Raw genomic sequence first — 12,778 nt, 5'->3', positions numbered from 1 at the left:
TGAGCACCTTGCCGGGGTCATCTGACCCCGGTGCTCTTTCCTGCCAAGGCAGGGGGTCGGACTAGATGATCTTCCTAGGTCCCTTCCGACTCTAGCTACTATGAAACTATGAAACTATGAAACTATGCTTCTCAAGTAAATCTCAGGATGCCATCCTCTTGCCTTGTTGAGGCCGCAGCTGGAGTACTGCATCCAATTCTGGGCTCTGCAATTCAAGAAGGATGTCAAGAACCTTGAGATCCCAGAGGAGAGCCATGCGCATGATCAGAGGGCAAGAGAATAGGCCTTATGAAGAAAGGCTGACAGTCATGGGACTGACTCTTCAGTCTGGAAAAGCACAGGCTCAGGGGGACCTGGTGGCTGCCTATAAGTACACAAGGGGTGTTCATCAGGATCTGGGAGAATGTCTCTTCACCAGAGCACCCCAAGGAAAAACAAGGACCAATGGTCATAAACTCCTACAAGACTGTTTTAGGCTGGACATAAGAAAAAAATTCTTTACTGTCCAAGCCCCCAGGACCTGGAATAGATTTCCTCCAGATGTGGTACGGGCACCTACTTTGAACTTGTTCAAGGAACGCTTGGATGCTTATCTTGCTGGGATCCTATGACCCCAGCTGACTTCCTGCCCTTTGGGCAGGGGGCTGGACTTGATGATCTTTCAGGTCCCTTCCAGCCCTAATATCTATGAAATCTATGATCTTTGCATTTGCAGGTATCAAATTTACTCACGATTAAGGGCTTTTACTGTGCATTAAGTGTGTGCACGGGTAGACATATGCACTTACTGTGCAAGAAACGACACTACTGTGCAGTTAAGGGTCTCATGTAGAGGCACCCTCTGTGCAGTATTTTACTATGCCATAAGCCTTTATAACATTAATAGCACATTTAGACATGCTCTGGATAGTTTGCCCTATGAATGTTTATCAGGTCATATAAAGTGACAATTTCCATCAAGCATCATTACCTGTTGCTTAATGAAAATAACATCTTCCAGGAGCCTCAGTCATAATGGAAGTAGTCAGGTATCAAATTGATTAAATACATTGTTTGTTTATTCTTTTCTGTATGTATGCCATTGCTTATTCTGCTAGATTGGAAATCTCCCATTACTGAGTTGGTCTGCCACAAATAATTTTGACTTCTGTTTTTATTATCTTTCCTTTCAAAAAAATGGAAGCCAACAAAATTCCTTTATTACAGTGCAATAGTGAGACCATATAAAAGACTTCAGCTCATATAGTCAATGTTTACTGTGTTTTCTAATAGCCAATAGCCTGAAATTTTATATTTAGTTTGTAAAGAAAAGTAGTGAATAGTGTGGTTCTTTTTGTCTTTGCACATAAAGGAGCTAAGCAAACACTACTTGCAACAAACAAATAAATAATATTTTCAGAATTATTTTAATCACCTATTCAAATAACAATAAACCAGAGCAGAACAAGAGCACCATTGCTTTTAAACATTCATCCTTACTGTGTAATGGCACAGGAACCAAAACAGGAGGATGATTTTGTGAATGTATTTGGGACTTATCACAAAAGAAGCTGAACACTGTTCACTCCCATGTTTATAGTATTCTTATGGCATATTTATCTCTCCATCTTACAACTCAGAAAGCTCTCTGAATTACATTATAAAAATGGATAAATAAATTAGACCAGACAGAAAAGGATCAACTCCCAGCTGCAAGGGCAGTGACGATTTAAAGTGCTTCCAAAATGACTCAGCATGTGGTAGGTCTCAGCTTTCTAGGGAAAGAGCTACCAACTTCATGGTGTTCTAAAAGCTACGTATTGGCTGGTATGCTTTTTTTGCATGGAGATTGGTCTGAGGATCACTGATAGTTTCTGTTCTTTATTCTCAAGTCTGCCGCTTGTACTTCTGTGTGATTTTAATTTGACATGTACATAGAACTGAAAGCAGATTAGCTTGCATATATCAGTGTATTTACCAATACAGGCAAACATATCAGTCATTTGAGAGATTCAAAAATACTGAAAATGCAAATGCATACTCACTTCAGTGCTTCCACTTAGAGTAGCCCTGGCAGTTGGTTCCCAGTCATCATTTAAATGAACAATGGTTCCTTTGTTAAGCGCAAGTTACTAGAAATGTGTTCAGTTGCACACCCAATTTGGCACAAAATTATGTTTTTACATATCTTCCAGCAAATCACTTGTGTTTTTGGAGAATGCTCGCCTCAGTGTAAAAGGTAATGCTTAGTTTAAGAGAAAGATAATTTAAATCTAGAATACAAAAATTTTGAAGAAAGAAACAGAAAGAAATGAAGTTAACATAGCAATTACGTCACCATTTCTTTACTAATAGTAAGTTTTGTAATGATCTCTTCTAGGGAGAAGCTTCTAAAACTCTTTTTTTTAATAATGGAACCAAACTTGATATGTAAATATGGATTACAGGAGGGAGTCCTTGGGAGTGAAACCTGGTAGATGCCCTTCACCTTTCATTGGGATGTATTTACTGAAGTTCACAGGAAAAGGAACCTCTAGGCATAGCTTTCTTTCTCTCCTGTGTACACTTGTGAGACAGATCATCCACCACCATAGCATTAGTCTTCACTGTGGCTTCTGTGAAAGTCTAAAAAGAGATGAAGAGTGGCAGGATAGACTCAGGAGTGAACAAAAGCAGGTTTTGCGGAGTTGGTTTCCTAGGTCCCCTCTGTTCTCACACAGATTTCCAAATTAAAAATAATACATGGGAAACAGAAGAACTAAAGAATTGCTTTGGAGGAAAAAAGAAAAACAAACCCACTGTGTTTATAAGAACAGGAAGGAGTGACAATTTAACTGCCAAAGTATTAAAACCAATTAGATCAATTACTGTTGTAACTTCACTTACTGCACTAGAGTTACATAGGCTATGAGTTTTATGTACTTATGTCTGTCGTTCTAGTTTATATGTAGATATATTGCATTTCCTTTTTTAATTCCTTTTTACACAATACTGGTGATATTATGAGAAAAGGTCTCCTGTGATTCCATATAGTACAGTGCTTGAACTTCCTGTCTTGAAAGTGGAATTGGCTAATTCAGTCATTATAAATGTATGGTTCCCTATGCCACAAGATCTTTAAATAATGGTATAGAAAACATTTTACTTCTAGGTCTTCAGTGCTCTCTAGTCTTTTAAATTTAGAAGACTGTACTTTGGTTTAAGTTAATCAAAATTAGCTCCCTTCATTTCTCAAGAACAATCTAGTGTAAACTTTCTATACAAGGTGGACAGACCTGTTTTGAATATTAGGATCTTGCTGGTCTGGGGATTTTTTTGTTTTGTTTTTTGTTTTTAATTAAGTGAATTCTACATAATCGTCTATGCATTAAGTACAGCCATTCTTTCTTATTCATTATTTATGTTTATTTGAATAAGAATAGAAGCTTAAACCTATGGTATATTGTTTAAGTTTGTTACTCATTTTTTATTAGCTCTCTAATCCATGGGCAATCTCTTTAAAAGAATATCATGAGAACTAGTGAGAAAGAGACTTCTAAATGTGATGAAGCTAATTTATTTTATTTCCAGAAGAACAATACATTTAGTTTGATATTCATGAATGAAAAATTGGATTTGATTGTAATAAATGCCATGCATGAAAAAGTGAAAATCCTAAGTATGTAATTTATTTTTACATGCTGTTATATCTTTTTGAACATTTTTTTAGCCAAGAATTCAAAAAGGTTGTTAATGTCAGAAATCTCCTATGCTATAATAATAATGTCAAACTTGGATAGCATTATAACAATGATAGGACTTTTCTCTTTCATTTTAAACAGGTTGAGTAAATTGTAAATAGTCAAATGTCATGTTGCAGTGGCTAAAAAAAATGACATATCAGTCATCATTTACAATCATTATATTTAGGAAATATATCCAGAAAAAAACTGAATTCTTCTCTGTAGTATATATTAGGAGTTTCTATCTACCTATCAGAATGATTTAGGCAGGCAAAGACACAATGAAATTGATAAATAAGGGGGAAAATAAAAACCTAATCAAGACGACAGATAGTAAGAATTAGCTAAGGAAAGAGGATTTTCCTTTCTCATTAGCAATTCTGCAAGAAACTAAGAACTTGTTCCTGCAGTCCTTATTTAAGTAAAATTCCAAGGGCATGTCCAGACAAGCATGCACATGTGTTTCCCTGGGGAAAAATAGCAGTGGCACATAGTGGTGCCCTGCTACTTGTCCCAGGGGAATGCCTCTGCATGTATGGTTTGGCACATAGCAAATTGGCCTGGGGAGGGGAGGGGAGGGGAGGCTGGGACCAACACCTGGGATGGCCCCAGCAGCCTTATCTCAGGTCCTGGGGGCCTCCTGGGGATTCAGCGGTTGTGATCCCAGCACACAGAGCCTGACTGGCAGCTGGAGCATGGCTCTGGCTGGCCAGGCTCCGGTTTTGGGTGGTAGACATTGCAGCCATGACAGCTGCCCCATTTTCCATTTTTTTTCCTATATTTTTTAGATACCGTGATTTCCTCAGCATGCTGGAGCAAATAGGAGTGGGACAAAGCTGCAGCAGTAGATCAGACCCAGGCTCTGTCCCTGGTAAGTAGAGACATGGAGTTCGGGTTCTGTGGAGGTGGGGGAGACAGGGGGAAGGGGAGACAGCTAGGGAGGGGTGGGTTCCCTGCCTGCCCACCCATCCACATAGCATACAGCCATCCTGCAGCAGCCATCAGTGGCCATCAGGGTGCTTATGGCCAACTGCAGACACAGACCACTGGTAGCGAATGGCCTCAAGGCTGGGGCTGAACATGGCATAAGCCAGGTCCACTGGTGTGCACCCTTAACCAGAACTAGGTCACTCTTGCTGTCACCCAGAGCTGCATGCCCTTGGGCACATGAAGGCAGGACATGGCCCAGCCCAAGGTCATGTGGCTTTTGTGTGTGGTACTGGCATCCAGGGTGACAGCAAGCGCAGCCTGTTTCTGCCCAAAAACAGGAGCTGGCAGGCCAGGCTCAAACTGCGTGTTATGTACAGACTCCAGGTCTGAGGTATCTCCATGCTGCAGGGGGTCTCTGCCAGAAGCATACCAGGAATGTCCCGATGGCCACTGCTGTGGCTGCTTCTGCTTTTGCTACTGTGAACTGTGCAGGGAGCAGGTGGGGGACCACCCCTCCCAAGCAATCCCCCTACCCTCACAGTCACCCCACAATGACAGTCCCCTCCACCCCCACAGTCCCTCCATATCCAAAAACTCCCTGATAATCTATCCAAAAAACCCCATGACCCCAAACTACCCCCACCCACATAGCCACCTACAAACCCTACACCCACATACCCCACACTACCCCAAATCCCTGAACAAGCCCCACACTGCCACCACAAACCTCACCTCCACAAACACTGCACCCACCCCTACACTCACCCACAAACCCCTCAGCCCCCTCAAATCCCACATTCCCCCCACAGATCTCACACCCTTCATGTGCAGCCACCAGATGGAATGGGACCTGCTGGTAGGAACCACAACTGCAGGGGCAACTGCCACACTGCAGCCCTGCCCCATGCTCATACTGGGACATGTGGCCCCAGCATGAAGGGGTTTCTGGTCCTAGGAACCACTTCGGGGGTCCCAACTGCCAGACTGCTGCCATGGATAGAAGGTGAGGTGGACACTATAGGTTAGGGCTGCTTCAGCAGTCCACCTGGCACAAGGGGCTAGTGTCTCCAGTTAGCAACTGGCTGGGCCTCAGAAGCTCCTGAGGACAAGTAGCCCTGAGCTTCTCACCAGGGCAGGTTTTTGTACTGCTGGAGCCAATATACTAATTCCCCTTGACAGAAAATCTGAGAGGAGCTGGGCAGGATCAGTTTGCCCTAAGTGACACAACTTACCCCACACCAAAATGCATGTTCAGGCATGTGTGATAAGGCACAAATTTCTGGCACAAATTTGTGTCACTGCTATTTGAGCTGCTGCAAGTGCTCCATCCCAACACCAAAACATGAGTCCAGCAGCTGTCCACCCACTGCTTTGTGGCTCTGAGCAATGCCATCCCTTACTGTTCTGCTCTCTGTGTCTGTTCCCAGGCCCCAGCAATCCCTATGCAGTTCCTGGAAAGCTCTTGACTGGGGCTCAGGGACTGGGCTGGGCAAGACCTTTCCCTTCTAGGCTGGCCTCCCCCTTCACGGGGTGTTCTAGGGGGATGGTGCTATCCAGATAGATAGTGCCCAGTTTATCCATGGGCTGGATCTAGCTGTTGGTTCATTCAGCCAAGTGGAGCGGGGCAGGGAATGTGGCCTGTCCCTAATCTGACTATGCAGGGGGTATGGGGTGTGTTCTGTCCCCAACCCAGCTGTGCAGTGGAATGGAGCATGGCCAGACAGGATAAGAACATGGCATGGCCCCAAACCAGCTATGGCGAGGGGAGCAGGGCATGACTTGACCCTGATCTGACTGCTTGGGGCTTTGGAATTTGGCAGCAGGGGAGGGCTGGCAGTATTAATTTCTTGTGTTCCCCTGCCACCAAATTTCCCAACATGTAGAGAACCCCCTGGTTTGAATGGCATGGCTCTACAGGAGGGCTTTGGACCATAGCCAATGTTAAGCATACCTGTAGAGTGTTTTTACCATGTTGAGGATAGTACCTGTTAAATAGCATAAATTGAGTAATAAGGAATGAATGAGAAAATATTGACAACACTGTTGTCCTGCGGGTATTTCAAGGTTTTCCAGCAAAAATGGATAGTTCATTCTATAATGTGATTTCAGTGTTACTTTGTATATGCTGTTACAAATGTACTATAATTACTTATCTCTCAATTTTAAAAACAGACAAAAAACATCTGGAATACAATCTTTCTCTGTATAAGTAAAAATAATATACTTTTCAAAGGTTCCCTTCATCTGATAAGTTCTGTACATGCTATATTTAATTAAGACTTTCACATGCCTGTACTGTATTTCAGCAGTTCTGACACACTGAAGTCTAGAAACTGATTGTTTTTGCAACAGCACCAGGAAGTCAATCTATCTGTTGGTCCAGCAAAGCCTTTCAATGTACCTTTCAGCAGGGGAAGCCACTGGGCATGTTTTCACAGAAGTTTCTCCTATTACTGGTCCTTAGATGTCCCCTGGGGAATTATTCACAGCATAATTAGTTATTGAAACATGAAGAAGTCTTTTCAGTTGCTTTCAATAGGACTATAAGACTCTGGATCAACCAAAAAGTAATACAACCCTTTAAATATATAAGAAGAGCATAGAGCAGGGCTTTGAATGCTTCACATGACTATTTTTGTGGCATTTACACTTACTGTGTTTTAAGGATTGGAGAATTTTTGCTTGCATGCTTTGTTCCATAGTCATAGTGCAAAAGTGTACATTGAACCAGATTATAAGCATGCACAATTTTCCTATAGAGTCTAGTAGTACAAGACTTTTTGACCTGATCTACAAATTTAATTGGCATAATTGTGTGCTTGCCAAGTTACATTTAAATCTATAGAAATATGTGTAAATGCTAATTTGTAACCACATATATAAAGATAGGTCCCTGTGGAAACATGGCAGTTATAGTCGAATGTAAATGTGTATTATAAAAGCTTCAAAATATGCATCAACTTTCTGATTGAAAATGTTACTCTCATAGTGTAGCCTAAAACTTTGTTTCACTGATTTAGGAATATTGTCATTACCCTAAGATTCTGAGTATATTTTTTTGTGTATCAAAGAATAATAGAAAAATGTTAGTTTTAATATAACAGAAAAATAACAGTTTAATTTTGGTTATTATGGATATATGTTAGAGAATGGGGTGATTTAACAGTAGCATGTTTTGTTTTCCTTAAAATAACTGAGACATTATGTTTGATTGCAAGGCATTACATCTTGACTTGCAAAGACACTTATCACCCAAAGCATTTTATAACAAGAACATCTAGGACTTCTGTGCTGGCAAAATGTTTACTATGTGAATGTACAGCCTTTGAGAAGAGGTTATTTATTTTACAGTTTGCCTAAGGCAACAAGCACCCTCGAGCAAACTTAGTCTTGTTTCTCCTTTTCTTCCCTTTGAAATAGCTAAACAGTAAAATGTTAGTCAAATAGTGCATGGATGCTACTGTGTCTCACATTATAGGAACACCAATACCTTTATTATGGGATAAATAAATCAAAGCATGGCTAGATAGTGCCCCTGGACAGCAGATCAGCATAGCAGTGAAGCTTCTCCTTGCTAAATGTGTGGTTAGCAAGGCCTACATGATTTGGGGTTGGGGCAGCACAACTGTATTATGCCCAGCACTTTTTAGGATGGAGATGTCTAGGGACAGGTGGAGATAGATGATAGATGAGCAAAGCCTTGGCATTATCTTCCCTGGCCATTATCTAACGGAGCTAGCTTGCACTAAGGACAGAATTATTTTTAAAAATGTAAAGTAAATCAACCCCTTCTTACACTATCCTACAAAACAGGAGGGAAGTGCAGAAGTAACTGTACCTAACATAAACCCCCATGATGCAAAGTACTTCCCATTTCAGTAGCCGGCAACAGGTTACATGCATGCTTATGCTCAGGGCTGCGCTTAGTCACTCAGCTTTAATTTCTCTGGGCCAAATTCTGATATACTGATTAATGCAGAATAGTACTTTGCTCCTCAAAAGTTTTAATAATGTTAATGGGAGACTTCTTAGAATGGAGAGTTGTAATTCATTCATTTTAGATCAAGGAAATTATCCTTATCATGCCATGGTTTAAGCTGCTCTCAGCTACTATATAGTAGCTGAGAGGCCTTATGTTGCTAATTAGGAAACTGAGAGGTAGAACCTGGGAATCACTGGATGCATGTATGTGATATGCTTTCCTGCAGAGTTGTAATAAACTCTGCAGTAAAGCATCACTGTCTACATGTGCACCCCCTGTTAGACCAGAGTAAATGCGTACTGGTCAACACAAGTACTATTGTACAGCGAAGCCATTTACTCCACCAGAACACAAGTGTAGATGGTAACTGGGTCTGGCTGGGGCATGATGGTGCTAAAGTGAAGTTAGGAGGTTGCCTGCTGGCTAGCCCCACACTATTGCACCCTTGGGCTCCAGCCAGCCCCTGCACAGCACACTGAGCCAGGTTAGAGTGGCTCCAGGTTGACAGGCTGACTCCCCAGGCCCCCTGCCAACCCTGGCTGCTTTGACTTAGCTTAGAATGCTATGGTCCCAGAAGCACATGTAAACTCTGGCAGCAATGAACTCTAGTGCAAACTGCCCTGGAGTTTATTGCATTGCATTAATATTACATGTAGATGTTCCCACTGTAAGCTAAAGGAAGAGGAATAATTTATTTAAAATAATTTTATACAAGAACAAATTATATAACAAGTACTACCCCCCTTTCAGGTAATGGCATGTAGTCCAGGCCTGCAGTAATTTCTCTGGCCAGTGCATGGAGAAGGATTGCAGTCTCATCTCTATGAGTGCTTTGTCCCCTTCTTCATCTTGGCATTATCCCCTGCCATGCTGTCAAGACCATCTACAGGACAAGACAAGTGGTGCAGAATTCCCCTTGGCAGGAGTATGAGGTCTAGCTTCCCCTCAGGAGTTGGGTCTTTTCATTTAATCATCCTTCTTTCAACACATATCAAAGATCTAGGTCAAGGTTTTCCTTTCCTCTTGTTTTTAATCACATTAAACAGAACACAATTAATTATATCCTAACCCCAGCTGACTTCCTGCCCTTTGGGCAGGGGGCTGGACTCGATGATCTCCTGAGGTCCCTTCCAGCCCTGATGTCTACGAAATCTATGAAATCTATGAATAATTGGTTTCTGATACCAGGCCTCAGGATAGAACCTTCTACTGGACCACTGTGTCCACTTCTCCACAGTGAAACAATGCCAAACTAACATTTGGCCAGGGAGACCAGTACACAGCAGTTTTGTGTAGCTGCTGTCAATGCAATTGCAGGCACTGGTGAAGTCCCACATTAAAATGGTTTCCCACTTTGAGACAACATCAAAAGAAAACTGCTAATTCTGTAAGAGGGGTGAGAGAAATAGTTGTTGGGTGTTTTGTTTATGCTTATTTTTTAAATAAGATAATGTAAGAAGGGAAAAGAGAAGTTGGCTTATGGATTGTTACACAGGAAAGATAAGTAAACTTTACATGAAAATATCTCCTTAAGAAATGAGAAAAAAAATCAGATGTGAGGCTTCAAAGCTGCAGTACAATTTGGAACCTTTATCTGGTTTACTCCTCTGTTCAAGTCCCACCACTTGTCTCTCCAGCAGGGATCCTGGTTTTTCTGTTTAAAAATGGCAAATTCTCTAATAAAAAAACCCCAATTTCTTGAATCAAAATTCCCCAAATTCTTTTTTTCTGCAATTAAGATGAAACACCACTATTTGGGCAATGTTTTATTGATATATTTATAATTTTTAAGCAACTTGGAAGCCTACCAGTGCCTCAATTATTACAGTAAAATAAATTCTAAATGACTATATATTTTTGGCATTTTCTTTTGGTTTTTTTGTCATAGAAAATCAGAACTCTCCTGCCCCCTTCACTCATTGGGATTCATGTCCAACTGCAGTTGTCCCCATAGCTACATTATGAAGCTAAGCAGCACTGATATGGTGGTGCCCTGCCCCTACCCATACCTTTGCCCCTTGCTTCCAACCTACAGCCCCATCAGTACCCCTCACGCCTGACCCACAGCCTCTGCCTGCCCCACATTCACTCCCTCCCAGCAGCAGCTCCCTCTGCACTAGGATATGGGTCCAGCTGCAGCTGTCCCATCTACTACTTTGTGGCTCTCAGAAGTGCCAGCCCTTGCTGTTTTGCTCCCTGCACCTGTGCCCAGGCCCCAGCAATCCCCATGCCCTTCCTGAGAAGCCCTTGACTGGGGCTTAGGGACTCGGTTGGGCAAGTACCTTCCCTTTCAGGCTGGTGTCCCTCTAAACAGGCTGCTCTAAGAGGGCAGGGGGGCTCCAAGCCCAGCTCTGGTGGCCACTCCTACCCTGAGCATGCCCCACTCCCCACTTATCTCTCCTACACACCCCTGCTTCAACTCCTAGCCCATCACATATACCCATAGATCCTGCTGCCTCCTCAATCCCCACCATGCCCATCACCTACCTCTGCTGTCACCTCCAGGCCCATCACACCTCCCAAGTTGTTCCTAGGGCCAAGAGCCCCCCCAGGCCAGGACCACGTGTCCCAATAGTGGTGCAGGTGTGGAGCAGGGCTGCAGTATGGCAGCTGCCCATGTGACCATCCCTCCTGCTGACAGGTCCTTTCCCATCTGGCATCTGGGCATGCAGGTTGTGAGATTTGTGGGGAGGATGTGGGGTTTTTGGGGGGCGAGGGGTTGTGACAGCATTGGGGGGTGGTTTGGAAGTGTGTGAGGTTTGTGGGTGTTTTTTGGGGGGTAGGAGGGGTGTGTGGGTGAGGGGGAAGGGTTTGTGGAGGTGCTGTGTGGGTGGAGGGATTTGGGGGTGGTGTGTGGGTGTATATGTGGATTTCTGAGGGGCACCCTGCCACAAACCACCCCCCTCCCATGGAACACAGCCCCTGCTAGTGGCAGCAGCTAGCAGCAGGTCCTTAAGCAGCTCATGGCCTTCCATCAGTGCATGGCTCTGCCTGAGTCCCAGGTGCCAGGTCTGTGCACCGTGACTGCACATGGTGCACAGAGATGGCCCAGCCCACTGGCCTGCACTTTCAGGCAGAACTGGGCTGTCTCTTTGCCACCATATGGGGCTTTCAGCACTCCAGGAAGGATCTGCATGCTATTGGGCTGGACAAGCTCCTGCCTCCACATGCACACCAGTGGGAAATCACAAATGGAGGCATGGTACCCACCTGGCCTGATGGCACATAGTTTCGACACTGTCCAGAGGATCACTGGGGAAGGTCTCTTAATCAGGATCTGATCCTCACTCACACCAGGAGTTCCAAGTCCAGGCTTAAAACAGCAATTTCTGTCCTGTTCCCTCCTTCCTGTTGGTCACCTGATGCACGCGCTTTTTATACCTAGCTGTGACAGGAGTAACAATATTGGAGCCTTTCTGGGAATGGCTCCACCCTTCTGTAATGGGCCAACCGCCTGCTTACTCACCTGCCACGCCTTGATCTTACTTGATTAGAAGATGGTTGTAATCAGCAGGAGACTGCCCATTTTTCCGTGCCCCAGTGACAGGGAGTGCTATCTGTGGCTCCTTTTCCTCCCCTACACCACAGCCCAAGCCTCGCAGGTGGAGTTGACATGGTTTGACCTGGGCCTTGTTATGTTCTGGCCCTCCTCTTTACTCCTGGGGCTCCTCACTGCCCCCTCTCTCACTCGCTCTGGGGCTTCTCACTGCCCCCTCTCCTGGGGCTCCTCACTGCCACCTCCTCTCTCACTCTGGGGCTCCTCACTGCCCCCTCTCCTGGGACTTCTCACTACCCCCTTCTCTCTTGGGGCTCCTTGCCAACCCCTAGCTCCAGGGCTGGGGCCACTGTGACCCCAAACAAAGCTGCACCCTCTCCGGCGCCAGGAGACCCCACGCTATTGTGAAGCTCCTATGAGGCCTCCTTCACCCCTAATAGCCTCGCTTGGTCCTCCGGTCAAAACAGTAAACATAAAACATAAAGCCCTCGGGCTACAACATAAAAACTAGACCGTCTGTTTAAACAAAAATCTACTCCCTACTAGAGAGTGAAGGAGCGGGGGGGAAGGAGGGCTCCCCAACCTCAGCAGTGACCAGGGGATGCTCTCACTGGCAGAGTCCTCCCCTCTGTCTGTCTGAGCTGAGTCCCTATTCCCATGGCTGCTGGA

Source organism: Crocodylus porosus, unplaced genomic scaffold (genome assembly GCF_001723895.1).
Source record: "Crocodylus porosus isolate Cpor-Errol unplaced genomic scaffold, CroPor_comp1, whole genome shotgun sequence".
NCBI lineage: Eukaryota > Metazoa > Chordata > Crocodylia > Crocodylidae > Crocodylus > Crocodylus porosus.
The sequence above is the reverse complement of the archived record's forward strand: the minus strand, read 5'-3'. Positions refer to the sequence as shown.